Source organism: Chelon labrosus, assembly GCF_963514085.1.
Source record: "Chelon labrosus genome assembly, chromosome: 4".
Taxonomy (NCBI): domain Eukaryota; kingdom Metazoa; phylum Chordata; class Actinopteri; order Mugiliformes; family Mugilidae; genus Chelon; species Chelon labrosus.
Window position 1 is genome coordinate 26,804,459 of NC_140340.1, and position 19,658 is coordinate 26,824,116.

The window sequence follows — 19,658 nt, forward strand, 5'->3', positions numbered from 1 at the left end:
GTAATCCCGGCCTTTAGTCTCCTGGTCTGTAGAGTCTTCATCCATGTTTTTCTTTTTAGCACATCTAACCAGGTAAGGTGAGCACAGCAATGTGCCTTATACTCATATACTGTATGCCTGTTAGTGATTTACTTTTTTTTGTGGTGGCTCCCTGTTTAATTTTTCTGCTGCAATACCATGAAGCTGTGCATCATTTCCATACTGCATGTTAATTCTGATTAAAAGTAAGGCCCACAGTTTCCTGTCATGGTCTCACAAGCATGTGTGAACATGAAATGTGCTGACACAAAACAGAACGGCACATCCACCATGTTGTCCTTGATAGCTTATCTTGATAGTGGTGTCGTTTCTTAATGACCTCCCTCAGACATTTCTGGATGTTGTTTTACAGATACTGTATATTGAGTTGCTTATTGCTGCTACTGATATACTGTAGTGACAGTAAGCTAATACTGGTCCAGTTGATTTGCAGGTCTGGCTCTATTTACAGTATGTGTTCACAGGAAAAGTGCCAAATTTATTTTAATATGGCTATAAAAAAACAGCAACGTTACTTATACTTATTACATATATTGTGTTTTATATTGCAAACATGTTAGACGTGTTTTAACTTTAACCTTTCTGCTTTGGTATATATTTTTTGTATTTTATTGTATTCTGCTGCTGTTGCACAACAATTTCCCTTATGCGATAAATAAAGTATGTCTGTATACATCTATCCATCCATCCATTCACCCATGTGGTACTGTACATTTTTTTTATTACATCTTCCTTTATCAGAAAAACTTCAGATGTCCCGATCTATTTCAGGAAATTGGTGTTGCCGCAGAGCTTGGTATCTTTAAACTGATGGGATTGGATTAAGCACATAGCCAAGCCCGATCTTTTGTGTTTGTCTGTAAACCAAAATCAAACATTAAAGAATGTGATTAAATATTTGTACTGTGTGGAAGTACTTTACAGAACTGAGAGGGGACTTTTGTTGTATAGTTTAATAATGCTGGTCTAAGGAAAATTGTGATTTATTATTTGATGTGATGGTGTGAATGTTAAGCTAAACACCACAGAGATATTTAAGTTTATTAATTTTTGACTATGATTTAGTTAAAACCTCCAGGTCTCAGTGTTATAAGTGTGATAAGAGCCTTAGATCAGTTGTTACTCAATGGTCAAAAACACTTAATCAAACTCTAAACCAAACCAATCTCTAGTAATTCACATACTACGTCGTATTGGAACCAACCGAGGAAGAAGGAGAGTGAATTTTTTTGTGCTTGTCCAGCCATTGAGAGACGTGGTGTAGGATATGCATTCTGGTCTCATAAAGCTGTTGCAGCCAGCATTGCCACAGTGTGTAGTTTCTGAGGAGGTTCATGTCATGCGATGTAGGGTTTAAAGTTATGGGTTTACTTACGGTATAGTTTTAAGGCTGAGGAATAAAGTTAATTCTGATGGTGACAAAACAGTCTGATGCGTGCTGTAGGTCTTAAGGGACTGTGACTCTGTCATGACTGCACATGCTGATTACATTAGCACTGATCAGAATTAGCTTCTGATTTAAACTTCACAGTTTATTAGGCTCTTAATCATTTTCATATGTGAATGTGGAGGTACTGCTTGCTGGTGTATTTCTTGCAGCATTGTATTGTTTGTGGTTTGCTCACCAACATGATTTATAAGTACAGCATAGTTTATTTTATTTTAGCATCGGTTCACTGCCTTTCAGCTCCTTTTTTAAATCATCTATATCAACCTAGCCCACATAAATCAAAGTCCTTCCCAAAAAAATAGATAAGTGGCTATCTTTAATCTGGCATTTGAATGAGAACCTTGTATTTATTTAGGGCAGAGCACAACCGCTTTAAATTTACATCCAGTTTCTATTTCTGTGGGATGCATGAGGGGGTTAGGGTTGTACACAAATAGACGAATACATACACACACTGAAATACACACACCCAATTCTCTGGTCGTGTCCCCGACCTCTGAGGTTTGGCTGAACAGTAGACCACGGTAGAGCTCTAAGTGGGAGCAGGCAGACCAGATGTGTCTGTCTAACGCCACAGACCTAACAAGTGGCGGCTTGGCCAGTAACCTCACCGCCGCTCGGCTGCTTAGCATTCTGCCTAGAAAGCCACTGGACACGGTAGCGAGCCACCAGTTAGGGAGCTGACTCCCAACAGAGGAGGTTTTCACTAATCGGAGGGAGATCTTAAATCTTCGCTTTAACTAGGTTTATTAAAGCCACGTCTTTATGTCTTTGTTGGTTTGTGTGCTGCCTGTTAGGATTTACTGTGGCTTTGGGTCAGTGGCAGAAGCAGGCTGGTTCTTTGCACTCATGCTGTTCTTGCTCATTATTAACAGGACTGAATCGTAATGTACTCACTTATGTTGTGCAAGGAAATTACAGCTTTTTCCAGCAGAGGCGCCTAATGAAACACTGGTGCAGCTTTAGTGCATATTCTCCTAATAAATATTACAACTGAAATTCCACAAGAGCATCTTGTCAAAAGCACTCATTGTTTCCTTACTTTTGTCTAGCATAAAACGGCAACAGAAAAACCCCCATGGCAGATTTCTCAGTGTTGAACATCAATTTTGTATGGTCCCTGATTATTCATGCTGCACGATAAATGGAAAGTTGTCCTAAGGTCTAAGGTTGGACAGACTTCATTGTATATGGTGTACAGAGACTAATATTATATTACTGTAGTCTTAGGGGTACATTAGATACATTATGAACATTGGGCAAGATGTACAGTCTTTGAAGATAAATTAACAGTAGACATTTGTCTACAAGATTTAAGTTACAAGATTTCTACTGAAGCTGGCTAGTGGCCAGATGGGTTGCTGCACAGACCCATCAGACAGGCCGTCCTTTCAGACAGTTTGAAATAGGGCAGGCATTTTTTTAAAAAAAAACTACCTGGAAGGCGATCGGTCAAACCTGCTGCTGATGTCAAGGATTAAACATATTTGCAGTGTGAGGAGTCAGCAGTTAGTCACTTTAGATGTAGTTATCATTTACGTAGACTACAGTCTTTTTAAGGGAAGTTTGACGTGACCCATCATGCCTAAAACACACCCACAGTTACTTAGTTACTCACTCTCAGGATGCTGATTGGTCCGCATCCCTGTGACTAAACCAAGTGCATGGCTTGAAGCCCAGCAAGATGAATAGTCATGTAAATCCGTGATCTCATGAGTCTTTTGAGAATCCTGCTGTCTTACAAGGTAATAAAAGGGAAACAGCTAGCTAAATCTGTCCACTTTCACTCTTGTTTTTTGTACAGATTAAACAGTGACAGACGAGTTAATTGTTTAACCGTCTTTCCGTTTCTGTGTATGATACCCGTGTACTGGTACCTTTCATTTTTGAACAGTCTCACATGATACACTTACCAACAAGAATTTTGCAAGCTCTCATTGTCCTCCTCCTGCGCTGCATCCACCTCACTGCCAAGTTAACCAGAACTCCTCAAGTTGATGATCAGAGTTTGCAGGCCGACACAGGGACTCTAAAGTTTGCCCAGTCTGCTGACCACTGGGGTGACGAATTTCACCCCTCTACTCTAAAATAGTCATTTGCAGCCGAGACTTTTAAAAGCCTGGTAAAGAAAAGGCAACACTGACTTTGTAGAATTGTTAGTTGATTTGTTAACTTTCAGCTGACAATGTATTTTTGTCTTACAGCTTCTCTCTCTCTCTCTCTCTCTCTCTCTCTCTTCCCTACTCCATTGCCCCTCAATCATTCTTTGTCAGCTCCTCTCAGAAAACTTTGCTGACCACGCTAAAGTCACAACAGACCAAACCATGAACAACAGGAATAAAATCCCATCAACAGATTACAGACTCGAGCGTGGCTTCGTTTCCAGAAATATGTAATACGTTGCACATGGGCAGTAAATGTGTCCCAGATGCGAGGGGTTTATGTGTTGTTCAGGCCGTGATGTCTGCACCCCAAGATCCATGCTGTGTCATCAAAAATTCTCTCGCTCATATCCACTTTCCAGTGCGGGAGACATTTTCATAACCTATTGTGTATGTGTATACATCTATCTATTAATTTTCCAATTGAGCTCCAGGGAAGCTTGTGATTATTCTCAGTAAAACCAACTGACTCATCAAATGTATTGATCAGATATTGTTTGAGGAAATGAAAATCAGTCCCACTAGTATCAGTTCTCTCTTGATTTTTAAATTTAATCAATAAAGTTCACAATAGTGAAGCAGTTCACTGATCTCTTGCTAGGATCTGTGGCCTTTGGAGGATCAGATGGACACGCGGGGTCAGCCACGGCAGCTAAATGCAAAATAGCCCATGATCAATAGTGCCTGTCTCTGTCTTGTTGTCATGGAGTTGCCGCCAAGGCTGGAAGCCTGCCATTGGCCATATTGACTTAAGACTCCGGGTGACTGAGACTGTGTCCATACTAAGTTTGCCGTTTATGTAAATACATATTTTTCTCTCAGTTTTGGCCTTCCATCAAGACTAAAACAACAAAAAACAGAACTTGTCCTAAATATGTGCGCAAGGAAAAAAAAGCAGCTTGGCAGCTTGTGTACAGAGAAAAATTTAGTGGCAGTGGTGTGGCATTTCATTTTCTCTTTCAACTAAACCAGGAAGACAAAGAAGAACAAACACATTGACAAGAACAGCACTTTGCCAAATTTATACTCACTGGAAACTCTTAAAAGAAGTGCAGCTTCTGGTTGTTCTCTTACAGAGCCTCTTTAAACTTACTCTCGCGAAAATTGTTGTAATCTGTTCACTGCTGTGTGAACAACTCAGGCTTACTTGCTCATCTGTACTTTGTGCATGGCCAGGAGAAGCAAAGTTACCTGTTTTTGCCATTTCAGTCTGAATGGAGCCATTTGCAAGCTGAAGATTTGCTCAAACTTACTTGTGACAAATTAAGAAAATGCTAATGGTGATGATTTCAATCCAGCTGCAGCCTGGCGGATGTGCAAGGGCAAATGAATAGGACTGTAAGAATGTACTGATTCTTAGTATGGCACCAGCCTTGTGTCACAGTGTATCATGAACTAGGCCAGCAGGGAATTTACCTAACGGTTCTTTCTTGATTGAATGAGGACGGAACCAGCACTTAGACAAATCCATAGGTTAATTCTAGAGAATGTATTGGCATGTTGCTTGGCTGGAGATGGATGGGCTTGGTGACACCATGTTGCTCCCCCTCCCTGTTGTGTCCTTTCCCTTCCTTATTGTGTTTCCCCCTCAAGCTTTGTCTCACATAGCCTCCTGCTTTTCACACTCCCTTTTATGTTTCCCTCTCCTGCCTGGTCCATCACCCATTGATGTTACTTTTATGATCTCTTTTTATGATCTCTCTCTGTCTCTCTCTCCTAGAGAACCTCTTGGTGTGTTGGATAGAAAAGCGGACTGACCCTGATTCACGCTGACGCCAGCATCAGTCTTGCGGCTGGCACAGTCTTGGCATTCAGATTCTTACATCCTGACACGTTCACACGCACACACACACGCACACAAATACACACACACACCAGCAGCAGCAGCAGCCTTTCCTGTCCAGAGTTTATTCTACTGCCTGGTATGCTGCCCCAGATACTCGAGAGGAGCCAGGACAGGCACCAAACACATTTGAGCTGCAGTGCTGTGATGTGATTAGACACGGCGGATATAGACAATGCGTTGCTACAGATTAGCATATCACTTTACAGTAACAGTAGCTCATTTGTTTGCTTGAATTTTACACAAAACTGTGCGCTTTCTTGTGCGCTATCATGCGCTTGCTCAATGTCTGTGTACGTTACCGTGCGACCAAGATGTGTATTTATCTGCAGCTTTTCCCAGCGACGCACGTTGAGCCCAGCAACAGAGGCAAGGAGAATGATACACAGTAATTAGCTGATCTCTGGATTAGCGATTCTGAAGCTTGTATGCTTATTTGTCAGGGATGCTGCTGATCAGTTCTTTTTTTTTTTTTTAATCTTAAATCGTGATTAGGCTGCTGATTTTCCTCTAGTCTCCCGTTCTCTTCTGAATGTTTGTGCACATTGACATCTGGGTTTAAACTAAGCGATGCTATATGGTCTTCATTGTCATTCTGACATGTTTATGAGCTGGGGTACCTAATTCAGAGCCACACACACTTAAGTGGAACTGAAAAAGCACCAGATTGTCCAGCAACAGGTTAAAGCGAGGAGTGTTTCAGGACTTTCCCGGAGCATTTAGTTCTCCATGTATGTTTATTTTTGAATTAGATGATCTTATTTCATGTGCATAAAAGTGTTTCGTTAGAGTGTGCCTTTGTTCCCATGTCTGAAAACTTGGCACCCTTTCATATTCCTTGTCGTCCTTCAAGTCCGTCTGTACCTTTTAAACAGTGACTTCATTGATTTTTCTTACCCCTTGCTACCGCCTTGGACAGTTTTAACCAATGCCACACTGACCTTCCTGTTCCCCAGTCTGTGTGTCTAGAATCACCTTAGTGCCTGCTTTGAATGGAAATCTCTATACATGCATACAATTGCCTGAGTTCTTGCTCGTTAAGCGTGTGACTGCTTCATAGCGGGGGTGTCTGTATGCTTTCTGTGAGATACTGTGTGTGAGCATATGTGAATGTGTGACAACCAGGTTGTGATGTCATATGTGGGTCAGCAGGAGGACATTATTATTGTGTCTGGGGCTCCACGGGGGGTATAAGAGGTCTGCTTTTGGCTTCTTGTGGCTAAGCAGTGCACCCCTGAACGGGCTGCACAGAGGCCCGTCTGTGGCCCGGTGAACCCGAGGAGAGCCAGGAGCTCATGGGGTGAATAAATACGCTGTGAAAAGCGCGTTAAGAGAGGTGTGAAAGAAATCAGACGGCGAGACACTGGGTTTTGTGTGGAACTGTTCCCTCCCCGTTGCCTCCGCAGTACACATGCTCTCTTTTTTTCTTGGTCCACACACACACGCTTGCGCTTTTCCTTTCACACACACCTCACACGGAGGTTCACAGTTCAAATAAACAGTGGCTCAAGCAGTGGGCCAGGTCTGGTGTAAACAGCAGCAGGCCAGGAAGATTTTCTCTCAGGGTACTGCTCTCTTCCACTTCTTCCTAATGAGCCATGCTTTCAATAGGGAATGCAGGGAATCGGCAGTAAGAGGGGAATAAAGTATGTGATGAAAAACCTCCAGACTGGTACAGACTTGACTACCCTATTACTTAAGAAATCTTCTCAGTATTTATATTCAAAGGAAGGCCACAGTACATTTTAAAAGTGACAGATTGAAGGTCTGTCTTCGCTCTGAGATGTATTCACTCAGAAGGTTTGACCTCGGTTTGATCAAAGTTGTGTAATGGGATTTGTCTGTGAACTATTCAGTGTGACTCATCCCTCCTCCAGTGCTATCTCCGCAGTCTTGTCTGTCCTTGTGCTCCTGACAGCCTCCGTTCTCCACACCATCCTGTCAATAAAGCTTCAAATTCACGGGCTCGCGATGAACCACGCCGCTGGTCTGTCACGTTCTGGAAACAGCATTTTCTCCTCTAATCCATAATGACGACAGACCTTCAGGAACGAGTGGGGAGCGGACCTGTGGTGGCCTCATTGACAGGGACATGGTGTGCTGTGTTATGTGAAATCAGCTCTTCATCTGTCCCCATTTGTTGGCGTAAACAGCATAACAAGATGAAATGGGGGATGAAACAGACCAAGACTGACTTTGGCGACTACCAGCATATACCAGGTTTATTTTGCTTATTTCTTTTTTCAGATTAATCTGTTCATTATTTAGGTCCATTCCAAAACCAGGAGCGTTGATCACTCATGTCGGTTCATTTGGGCTTGTGTCAACACAGCAATCACACTCGGTTACGGAACAAATGAACCAAGCGGAGCCCGGTTAAAGAGGGTGATCTCAGCTCGATTGCAATCGCTACCGGGAGCGATTTGTTTGCAGTGTGAACACACGTTACTCATGGACTGATACGACTATCATGTAATTATATAAGCAAACTGTTTACCTGATACATGTTTGGGAGAGCGTGCTGCTGCACATGTGAACGAGGTGTCTGGCAGCCCACTGCTACTCCTTGGCTGCAGCAAGTGCGCCTTCTTATCATATTTACATAAATGTTGTTTTCTACTCATAGCCCAGATGCTGGATCAAGCAAAACATGTTGTTCATACATAGAACTCTGATACATGAAGCACAGAACAGCAGTATATTGCTGTACCCACGCTCACTGACTGGATTGGATTTTTTCCTGATTCGCTGAGATCAAATTTTTGATTTCTATGAACAAAACTGTTTGCAAGAACAGAGTGCTGTGAGAGTGTCAGAACTTCATCCTAACTGCTTTGTCTTGAAAGCCCTGTGAACGTGAACCCAACCATGGTTAAAAGCATCATTGTAACAATATTGTGTCATTTCCTTTCTGAATCAGAACAGAATATAGGAGTGAAAGCACCCTTGAACTTCCTTATGGTCTTGTCCAAATATTATCACTTTCTTTTTCCTTCAACTCGGGTATTGTCTGTCTCCAGTAGAGATGGATGGTATGTATTTCTGTCTGTGTGTGTGACACAAAGGCTGCAGCAAAGTTCCAGTTTAATACAAACATATCCCCATTTACATGACCCAAAATAACTTTTCTCTACCTTCCACTGACTATGAGGGACAGAATCCCACATGAACACATACTATCCTGCCAAACGGGCAATGTAGGGAAAAAAAAAAATTACAGAAACAAATTAAAACCTTGTATTTGAGGACAAGTTTTACAGATGACTTAACAAGATGCACACATTTAGTTTCCATATTTTTCTGTCTATCCAGGGCCTGTAACTATAGCCTTTTCATTTGCATGTACTGATTCATTTAACAGGCTCAGCGTGTATAGATTGGTCTCTGGGAATGTGAAGCAAAGTCATCCTTCAAGTTTCAGTTGCTAATTAAATTCCCTTCATTGAAGGACTAAGAAGCTTTGAACAATAGCAGTGCTGCTGCGCCCACCACAAATATGTTGCAACTTGTAGTTAGTCTGTACAAATACAGCAAAACAAACATGAAGGTATATTCCTGCTTCCCTACTATGACTCACATTGAAGTATTTTTGTTGTCATTAATTATTTTACCCAAAACCACACTCATAAACACAGACTGGTTTACCGGCGGGAAAACTCAGACGTCCAGTTACGGTGTTGAAAGAATCTCCCTTTTTTTTTTTTTGTCCAAACCAAACCTTCGGTGTAGTTTTACAGAAGTGCAGCGGCCTGTTCATGTTAATTTTGTGTGCTGTGTGGATCGAACACCCTGGGGCCGAGCGCTGTTTGACGGACTGATTCCATCTGTCGCTGCTCTACCCACAAGCCCTCTAAAGCTAAATATTTAAACTTGTGATTTATTTAACAAAGAATTTAAGTTTAAACCATTATAGAAAAGCTCTGTAGAAAGTGCAGTGAAATCCACTACCAAACACAATCGAGAACTGGATTATTAGGGCAAAGACAGTTTATAGTCTCCTTGTTCCCAGCCTCCTTTTATAGGATCCTATGTTTGTTTCTGACAGAACTTTGACTTTCATGTATTTGACTTTTATTGCACGCTATCTCTGGATTGAATAGTCCAAAATCCCAGTCAGCATCAGGCCTTCTCCTGACATGTTTTTTGTTGTGCTTTCTCGCCCCAACTGGTTGTATTCGTTTTAACTGTTTACTTTAACACTGAATATAAGCCCTTCACTTCCTTTAAGGCTTTGTGTTGGCTTTGCATTATGTAGCCTTCTGATCACAAGAAGTAAGATCATATATCAAGTCCGTGGCGGCTCCTTTTGCGATTGTGGTACAGCTAATTAGCATGCTAACATTCATTATTAATGATTGAACATCTGGTCAGTCGGCGTGTGAGGGCCGCAAGGTGATTTGTTGCCAGAAATAAAATTACCAGAAGAGATTAAGTTGATGGGGTGACGTAGTGAATGAAACAAAAACCTACACTGAGAGAGAGAGAGAGAGAGAGAGAGAGAGAGAGTTAACAAATCAGTATTAACACCCACCACATCTCTCATTTGGGTCATGATGACAAGGTAAGGAGCAGGAATCAGCAGTGGAGGCTGAATGAGAGCTGAGTCAGAGGAATGGCTGCAGGGCGCTGAATGTGGGAGGCTGGGAAGTGGGTGGTTCATTCATGGAGTCACAAGTTCATTCAGTTCCTTTATGCGTTGTTCATGACTTCACAACAGCTTTTAATGGAGATTCTTATTTGTTATATTCCTCCGTAAACTAATATCTGCGTATGGATATGCATATGTATATTCTAATCTCTAGATTTTGGCACTGTATAGATCTTGGTCTGTGGCCTGATCACGTTTCATTGAATGCAACAGCGTGTTGCATTCATTAAAAAAAATACCTTGAAGGACAACCATTGGAAGGACAATCACAATTTGCTACGTGAAACAATCCTATCGTTGAAGTTGTCCCTCAACTTTGCTCGAAGGACTTTAAGCAATGACTGAAGAACAGGAAGTTGTTTCCTGGGAAATCTACTAGCTACGAAAGAAGGGCTGAAACATTAGCTATTGCCTCAAGAGTCTAAGTCATCAGACAGAAACTAGAAACACACTCCTCTCCTCTGCCAAACTGTCTCTATATTTCTATATTAGGGGCACATGAATAACAATAATGTCAGAATGTATTTTTCATTGTCTATTGTTCATCATATTTAACTGCTACAATATTTCTTTGCTTCTTATAACTGTGTCTCCCTCTACATTTTTGAATACCATGACCTGACCTAATTATGTTTTGAATCAAAATCCACATGTACATTATGGCTGAAAAACGCTCATTGACAAACCGCAGTTGTGGGGCACAGCCAGCTGGAAACGGAGCTGCATCGCTCTGGAGAGTGCTGTCTACATGGGAGATGGATGGTCTGATGGATAGACAGAAGTGGAGGGGTTAGAGAGTGTTTTTCCTCTGTGCTGAAGAGCCCTTGTGTAAGTGGGCCAGGAGGGGCAAAAAATAGCTCCCAGTCCCCTTGAGGAGTCAGGCTGCAAGGTCACCTCTTTGCCCTGGGCCTTTATGTGTGAAACTAAGTGTCCATACTTTCTTTCTCTCCCCCGCTGTCTTTTTCTTTCCTTCTGCCTCCCTCTGTTTTCCTTCTGTGGCTTAATGGCTTACACAGGCCTTCCTATCAGCGAGGCCTCCGCAGCAAGAGTAGAGCTTGTGTGCTAACGAACCCCCAAGCTAATTACAATTTCAGCTAAGCTGGCTATGCTCCTCATTTCCTTGCCATATCCCTCCCTTTGGACAAATACAATTTCACCCCTCAACCCGTGCAGAATTAATCCAGTTAATGTTCAACACAGGGTGAATAATGGCCACTTATCTGCTGGGAACATGGGTACAGAGGGGCTCTTGGGTAGAGCACCCATAGTGAGCCCCCAGACTTATGTCCATTTAAATCTGCTTTCCAAGTCATGGTAAAAGGGAGGTCAGTGTGTTTTAACTGAACATCCGGCCTGTGAACCTTCACACTCACTGGCAGCTCTTTCCTCCTCTTTTGTAACTGGATGCAAGTGTTCACATGAACCATTACACCCCTAATGTAGCGTGGAGGCAGTTACCCAGCAGCATGTAAGCAAACAACAACAAAGGTCCACGACAGTCCAAACGTACACAGGATTATCTGCAGTGCTTGACAACAACTTCCACATCATCTCCAAAGTGCCGCTGATTGAGTTCAATGCCCTTGTTGCCTCATTTGTTCACCTGTCCTGGTGTGAAAGTGTCATCAGACCAGGTGGAGAAAAAGCTGTGTCCAAACAACAGACCATTGAAAAAATGGACGCCATGACAGCTCCTCAAAAGCAAAGCCAAAGCACGTGGCGCTCCCCCTGGTGGCTGGCCCGTACAAGTCTTAAGCTCCACCTCTTCCATGTTAGTGGGTGGGACTTGGGCCAAACTAAAACCCTCAAGTACAGTCAAATAATTTTTTTCAAGTGTGGTTTTAGGTAGTTAATATGAGTCTTAGGAGTAGTTAATTCTGAGTATGAATATAAGTCTCCATTTTTCTGAGAAGTTCTGTTTTAGTTACTTATTAGACGCAATAAAAACAGGATGTGACATCATAATGATTGACAGTTTCTTTTGACAACTGCTCCATGAAGCGATCCCATTGGACCATGGGAGTAGGGCCATCAATGCCGTGGCTTCACTGTCAGACAGTACTGCACAGACTCTGGCTCCAAAATCAAGATGGCACCATACATATCCCCGGGATACTAGCATCAGAATACAGAATACATAAAGCGTCAGTTTGTCCAATGAGAGGAAGTGGGGCCGGGTTGTCTATATTTTCTATAGTCTATGGTCCAAACAGCCACACTTGAAGGTGGATTTGCTGTCATAGCGTATTATAATGGACAAAGTGCAACAGAAACAGTCTTTGTGAATAAATAACATCCAGCATGACTTACGCGTCCACACAAGCTGCTCCCCTGGAGAGATTAGAAATAGAGGCAGACTTCATGTCGGTCGTGTGCGATGAGGAAACTGTAACATTATACTTCCTATGTCATACATCAGTGATTTTTCCACCATTTGAGCTTCTGCTAGCACTCTTGATTACATCATCTTGTTGTACCAGAGTGCCACCAGCTACTTTTCCCAATGAACCAACTACTAATATTTGCACAACAGTAGTGGATACAAACTTTTATTTACATGCATATGCTATGAGAAGAATAGGGCAGCAAAGGAAGGATGTGGCTTATACATTACATACATACAATGCACAAAATGAGATTCCAGTTTACTTTTCTGCTTTGCCCGCAAAGGGCAGGCTTGTGGTGGAGACAGTGTCAAATTTTGGCGCCCTTACATGAACAGAAACCATGAAACCATTAAAGTAGTCAGTGTTTTGCTTAAGAAACCTTCTGAAGCAGTGGGAAGAAAAGCTATATGGCAGAGGAAGTTAGTTCTCTCCCTCCCTCCCTACATGTCTGAGGTATCAGCTGTTGGGGTGAGTCCCAGCTGCCTCGTGTGTTGACTCTAGAGTGATAGCCATCAGCATTTGCCACATGAAAGGAGAGAAGACTGGTGTTCCTAAAAAAGCAGATGAGAAGTAAAAACGGAGAAGCCGAGTTGGGATCCAAGCTACATTTTAAATCGAGATGAAGGCACTGATTTTTCAGGAGGATGTTAACCTATCAGACAATATATGAATCAGTTCCTTCCCTGGTGAGACATGAATAATGTTCTTGTAGGATAAGATCCTTTGAGCCAGTACAACTTTCTTGCATACTTCAGATAGGGTCCCGGCCCCCGGGAGCATGTATTTACAATATAGCTCATCCTGTGCTTTGATAAAGACAAAAGCCACAAAATGCTTATGCATGCTTGGGAAGGGAGTAAACCTGTTTGACTCACTGTCTAAAATTACCAAGCAGAGGCTCTCTGTGCATGCCAAGAGTCCATGCAGGCAATGCTATCTGTGGTATGTCCCCCAAGCTGGCCTCTATGCTTTTATTCAGCTCTCTTGTGGCATTTGAAACAGCTCACTGCGGGTCTGAGAGCAGTTTATTAAGGGAAAAGGACTGACTTTTTGAGCAAAATGGCCGGCCCCAAACCAATTTATTAGTTCTGTGGTTGCTACGAGTTCCCAAGTGTCACTTAGGGCTCCTTGTAAAATCTGGTCCTAAGCAAAGCCTGAGCTGTAACTGATATACTTATGTTTGTAAAAAGCCTGCAATTATACATTCTTACGCTAGAGTCGGCCACGCCATGCGCGAGGGGATACTATGGGTCAAAACGATGGCTTTCAGTAAAAAGAAAAGCAGAGCTTTAGTCTGACTCCAGGGAAGCCAGGGGAACAGTTCCTGAAAGGGGAAAATAGACTGCAGCGCTGTCCTCAAACACTGAGCAGGACGTTCAGAGCTGCTGGCAAAAAACTCTTCCTCATGCAGCTTGGCAGAAGTTTGAAAGCAGGCGTTTTTTTTTATTTTCCTTTCCTCGTCTTTCTCTCTCTTTTTTCTTTCTTTCTTTCTTTTTTTTTTAAATTTGTGATTGACCAACAGGCAGCAGCAGAGTTACTCTCTAACCCACTTCCATGCTTTCCATCCTCCAAGTTGCCTTTTGAAATCATCCACAAATCTGTTAAATTTTGACACATGGTGTATTACGTAAACAAATGAGGAGCAGAAGTGGGATGATGTTAAACACTACGCTTCTTTGTAGGAGGAGGAGAAGAGCAATAGCTATACAGAGCTTTGAGCCAAGTGAGTGTTCTTAAGAAAAAAGTAAAAAAGCTGAGATGGTGGCAGTCTGTTAGGGAACAATTGAGTGTTCATAGCTGATAACTAATAGCTGAGCTGTATTTTGGATGTTATAACACTTTTCAAATAGCACAAAATAACAACTGCATTAATGCTGGTAAATGGTTATAGTCTGCAAATCTCTGACCAGTATTGTACCTTGATGCTACACTGGACTACTGGGGATTTAATATCCTGCTAATTTAGCTTCACATTTGTTTTGGATTTTCTTCGGTCTGTAAGTCTTTTGTCTTTCCTCCAGCTAACGTCAGTTTCTTATGTTAAACAGCTCTGTTTTGTTTACCTCACTATTTCCCCATGCAGGTCAGCATCCTGCTGCTCCTCTCGTCCCTCCCTCTCACCCTCCCTACTTGCCCCCAGGCAGTTGATTCAGGGAAGTGGTTTAATTCACATGCAAATCCTGCCAGAGCACCAGCCATTCACGCTGCTAATTACACTAGTGTTGGGATGCTGACTTGCTGACATCACACCGGGATATTAGCATGCAGGGAGGACAGAAGAGAGTTTGTGTTTGTGAAGTCAACCAGAGAGGGCCAAGTGGAAGGCAGGAAGCTGACAAAATGATCTTCAAATAAAAGCTTTAACTTATTAGGGGTTTGACAGACGCTGATTTTCACTCTGTCCAAAAAGCAGCTGATGCCAAATCCAAACTATAAATGTTTAGTTTATAAAGTGGCTACAGGTGATATATGTATGATTTGCTATTAGTATGTTAAAACATACATTCATGGTTCATCCAGTAATAGTCCTCACCTTAAGACAAATTGAAGTCTTTTCATTAAGTAGGCTGTAACATTAGTTTGAATGGATGCTTTCTGGGAGAATCAGTGTTTTTAACGTTTCTGAACTATTTCCATCCTGATGTACCAAAAGGACTGTAGCGCTTGCTCTTGTGTTTAAGTGTCATGTCATTCCACACAGAAATGTGCCTTAGGTATGTGTGAATGTTTACCGTGAACATAACAGTTTGATAAAACAATAAAATATTAAAGTCTCAATATAAAGTTCACAGATTACCTGTTGTCCCGAGCTTTCCACCACCTTATTCTCCCTCAATAGATTGTGTGTCACAGTGACTGAATATATATTAATATATATTATTTTAATATATATTTAAAAAAAACTAAATTTGGAGTCTGTGCATTGTGTGTGCTACAAAATAAAGTCCTATTTAGTGTATTTGGTAAATTTAATTGTAAAGTTGTATTTTATTTTATTTTGAAAAGTTAAACCGGAAATCGTTGCAGTTAATGATGCTCAAGTGTCGTCAGTTAAGGATTAAAGCGCTGCTGTTCAGTAGGTCGGTCACCAGCAAGCGGAGCACCTCGAGCGCTCTGTGTCTTTACGCACTGAAAGTCCGTGACGGTCCTCATTTACACTGCTAGAGTGTTTGACGTTGCACGCAAAGGGAATCTCCGATCTGTTCTTTGGGATTGAACATAATTTTGATGGAATCCGCGCCCTCTTTTGGATCTGTGACTAACCGCGAAGAGGAATCTGCCTTTTAAACACTTCAAGTTGGCTCTTCGTGTGCGCTTTCCCCCTCGCTCGCAGGACTCCTGAGTGTGTTTGCGAAGAGCAGGGGGTTGACAAACGGCTTTCAAGCGGACGGGATAGATGTAGCAGAGGGGTGCGGGTCACGCAGCGGGTGAGACTGGTGTGTTTTCGTGGCAACTCCGTGGCGTTGGAGTGCAGTGACAAATTCTGCAATGAAGAGCACGTATTTTAAAACCCGCCACACAACTACAACCGAGGACAGGAATATGTATCTCAGTCGCGCTTTGTAAGAAGGTAAGCACTAGATCAGCGACCGTGTTTATGTTGTTTTTTTCTTTTTTTTTTTTTTTTAAAGATTTCCCTTTTCTTTGTTTTTTCTGAAGCGCAATCGAAGACGCATTTTGGGATCTTCGTGTGCGTAATGGAACGAAGCATGTGCCGTAAATGAGCGTTGTTTCTGAATTGAGCTTGTATCTAATTTTGACCTCTGCTTGCTATTTTAAATGAGTGAATGTAAAGTGGTCACAAGACTAAATATTTGAGCGCTCTGTTTATTTTGCGGGTGTGTGTGGGGGGGGGGGGGTTAACTAAGTTCTGTGCGCTTCGAAGCTCTTCTGCTGGGATCACGCCGGTTCTTTCCTTATTCTGCGTGTTATAGAGCAATAAACATGCAGAGTTGCTGAGCTCGCCCTGTAGCTTTCTCTCTGTGGACGTGTTCTCTCTGGTTTAAATCCCCCACCCCACCTCCTGTGGCGCAATGGTCAGGCTAATGTGTGCTGTCTACCGTGCGCCTCTGTGCCATATGGATTGTCTTCTTCGAGGTAAAACGGATAGGAAATAGCCTAAACATGCATGTGTAACGTCTATATTTCCAAACATTAACTTGTTCATGGGTGTTTATCAAGTTAATTGTTACGGAGTGTCCATTATTTGGGTCTTCTCGGTTTTAAAGGCTCCAAGTATTTCTCGGAGTTTACTGCAGACTGCGTTGGAAACAAGTGGCATAGCTCCGTGCCAGTTATTTTAAATAATAGATTAGACTCAGTGTAGGCTAATTGACCCGTTAAGATGGTTTACTTATTACATACTTTTTTAGCTGTGAAAGGGATCAGTGAATTAGCACATGAATGGGCTGAGGGGGCGGTAATGAATAATGTGGTTTCAGCAGCTGGCTGCATGATCCAGTGGGCTCCTCCGGCCTGAGAGCAACCCAAACATTAACTGACAGGAGCCTAAAAGCCAGACCAACATTATTTCTGACATCCATAACTGCCTCTTGAAAAAAACTGCCTTTTTTTTATTGCATTTTCCCACTGAAAGAAAAGTCAACATAATATTACAGCAAAGTTCCTAGAAGGCACTGGCAGAATTGCTCAAACAGTCTCCAAAAAACATACCAGAGGTTAGCAGGCTGAAGCTGTTTAATATATGTCATTTACCAGTGATCTGTCACCAGATCACAGGCATCTGGTTTGAAATCTGTACTGAGGTTGTACTGGAAGCCTGCCCTTCCACGACCTCCCGCACCATCCAAAGTAGTGTCACTTTATGGAAGGGGTCGGCGTACAGTGAATAAGTAATGTGATCCAGTATACTCTTGTATAGTGTAATAAAAAGTGTCCCAGTCTGATGTTACATAAATATATCTCTTCCTCCTGCTCTCCCGTTTCTACTTCACACACACACAACAGTTTTCGGTGCGACCTTTTCCATTACCTGACTATCGAGCAGTAAAAAGCCAAGCCTCTTGTACAGCTCCAGTTTGAAAGATAAATATACAATAACGGTTGAGCCACGTCATTTTAGCAAGTGTGCATATGCCTCTGTGTCTATTACCCGTCACCAGTGACAATACAGTAGGTTGGACTATACAGTTGAAAGTCCCAATCTCATTCCTTCAGTAACACATAACATCATATTCTTGTTCACTGGCCACTAATGGAAAATGTTGTGGTCAAGCCACATTCTTGACACATCTTTCATTAACTCTTAATGCAGCCATAAAGGTGCAAAGGCTGTATTATTGTAAAAAGCACGGCTAGTTGTTGAATCCCCTGAAAATTCGGCTTCAAATCACTGAACGGAAATATTGTATCCGCTTAACAAAAGGCAGTTGAAGAGAAAGGAGTCTGTGCTCTTCCCCCACTTCTTCCAAAGAAAACAAAAGCAGAGGCAGGGAAAAAGGGTCTTGGCTGCCTCCTGCACCCAGCTGTTCTCTCCTCTGTGCTCTCATCGCTCGTCATCCAGCCTCTGCTTTAGTGCAGTGCTGCATTTTAATTTGACCATTCAGGGTGATGCCATGGAAAAGCTGCAGTGGTTTTGGGAGATACTCGGGATTGAGAGACTTCTGCTTCAAACCCTCCAAAGCGCTGCAAAAGGCTCTTGGATAGTCATCAGATAGTCTAGAGTTTGAGTTGAATAGTAGTCTAACCCTAATCCTCAAATTGGAATTAGAATCCTATTTTTTTTCACTTTCAGAGATAGTTCATTCATGAGACACATCAACTAAGACAATAAATGTTAGTTTTAAGTCCTGGTGTTAAGAACTGGGGACTATGATTCCCAAAATCTTGCAGCATTGACCTGCAGCAGTTGAACCAACTCTACGCAGGTGTCCGAGGGGCCAACCAAACCCTAGTTACTCATTAAACCTCACGGTTACCTGGGTTACATGGCTAATCTAAAGAGTAGGATGATGATAATTAACTCAAAACAGTGAATCATTGTCTATTGATATCTATCGTGGTCACAGTGAATTCCACCCAAAAACAGGCCACCGGGCCAGCCACGTTTAAGAGAGAAAACAAGTCTCTTAAATAACTTCTCTTTAACTCAGAGTCATTTATGAGGCGTCAGTGATTTATGTGACTTGTATTACCAGAGTCTCTAAATCTGGTCTAATTTAAATCATGTAGCGTACAAGGGGAAACTCAGGGATTACATTTCAGTGGAAGGGAAATCCCAGGCACGTCTATGAAGCATGTGGTAAATCATGAGGATAGCAGGGGAAGGAAGAAGCAACAGGTCCTTTAGGTTTACTGTATTTCTGCCAGCACTGATGTTTGGACAGAGAGAATGGCTCAGAGAGTTACTGCATGTTCCTTTACAGGTAACCAGCCTTTGTGCCTCTGGTCCACAGACTGTAAAGGGCTAAGATGTTCTTGATGTGTACTCTAAGAAGGAATGCGGTGTGAAATGGTTTCCTTCAGGTCCACTCAGCTCCTTCCATCTATTTGTGTCCTCCTATCTCCAAGGCTCCTTCCTCAGCCCAAGGCAGAAATAACTTTTAACTACCTGGCAACATGTCAGAAGAATGGAAGACGTGTCCTTAATCCTTTGCATCTCCTTAGCCAGGGCGTCTGTGTCGTGCTTTAAACCACCATTCTCACAGCCAGTATGTGTTTATTTGAGTGAGTTATCCAGCGTATCTGCCTTGAATTGGTAATGATGGTGAAGATGCGGGACTGTATTGAGGCGAGCTATGTTGCCTCTGGCTACAGCATCACGCCGCTGGGACTGGCATTTCCTAAACACCCTCCTCTTTGCCTCGACAGCTCCTTGATGTCTTTATCTGCATGCACTGCATCTCCCATCATACCCATACCCATCAATATTCATGGCAGTGATATCTGGCTACTTTGCGCATTATTTATGGTGTCTGACAGTTTGTGAAGTCTGCGGCTTGCCCTTCCACAGTAACATCATGAGTAGCAGAGGTCTGTCTTTTTGCAACTTTCTGGCATTGAAGGCCGAAGCTGACAGTAACAGCAGGCTTCTGGCTGGTGGTGAAGAAATCTCAAATAATGATAGACAAATCATCAAACTTACATGTTGTATGTTGTACGTGTGTTT

The 19,658-nt window shown here is 42.4% G+C and overlaps 1 protein-coding gene across 2 annotated transcripts in view; it reads left to right on the forward strand.

The window, feature by feature from the left end:
- prickle2b (prickle homolog 2b) overlaps positions 1-19,658 on the forward strand; it is an 88,320-nt gene that overhangs the window by 53,354 nt on the left and 15,308 nt on the right. Inside the window, exon 1 of one of the 2 annotated variants that reach the window (XM_084543315.1) lies at positions 15,540-16,100. The exons of the other annotated variant lie outside the window; for it this stretch is intronic. The gene's annotated coding sequence lies outside the window, so the exon portion shown is untranslated. Of the gene's footprint in view, positions 1-15,539; positions 16,101-19,658 lie in introns of those variants that run through there. 2 annotated transcript variants of the gene reach the window in all.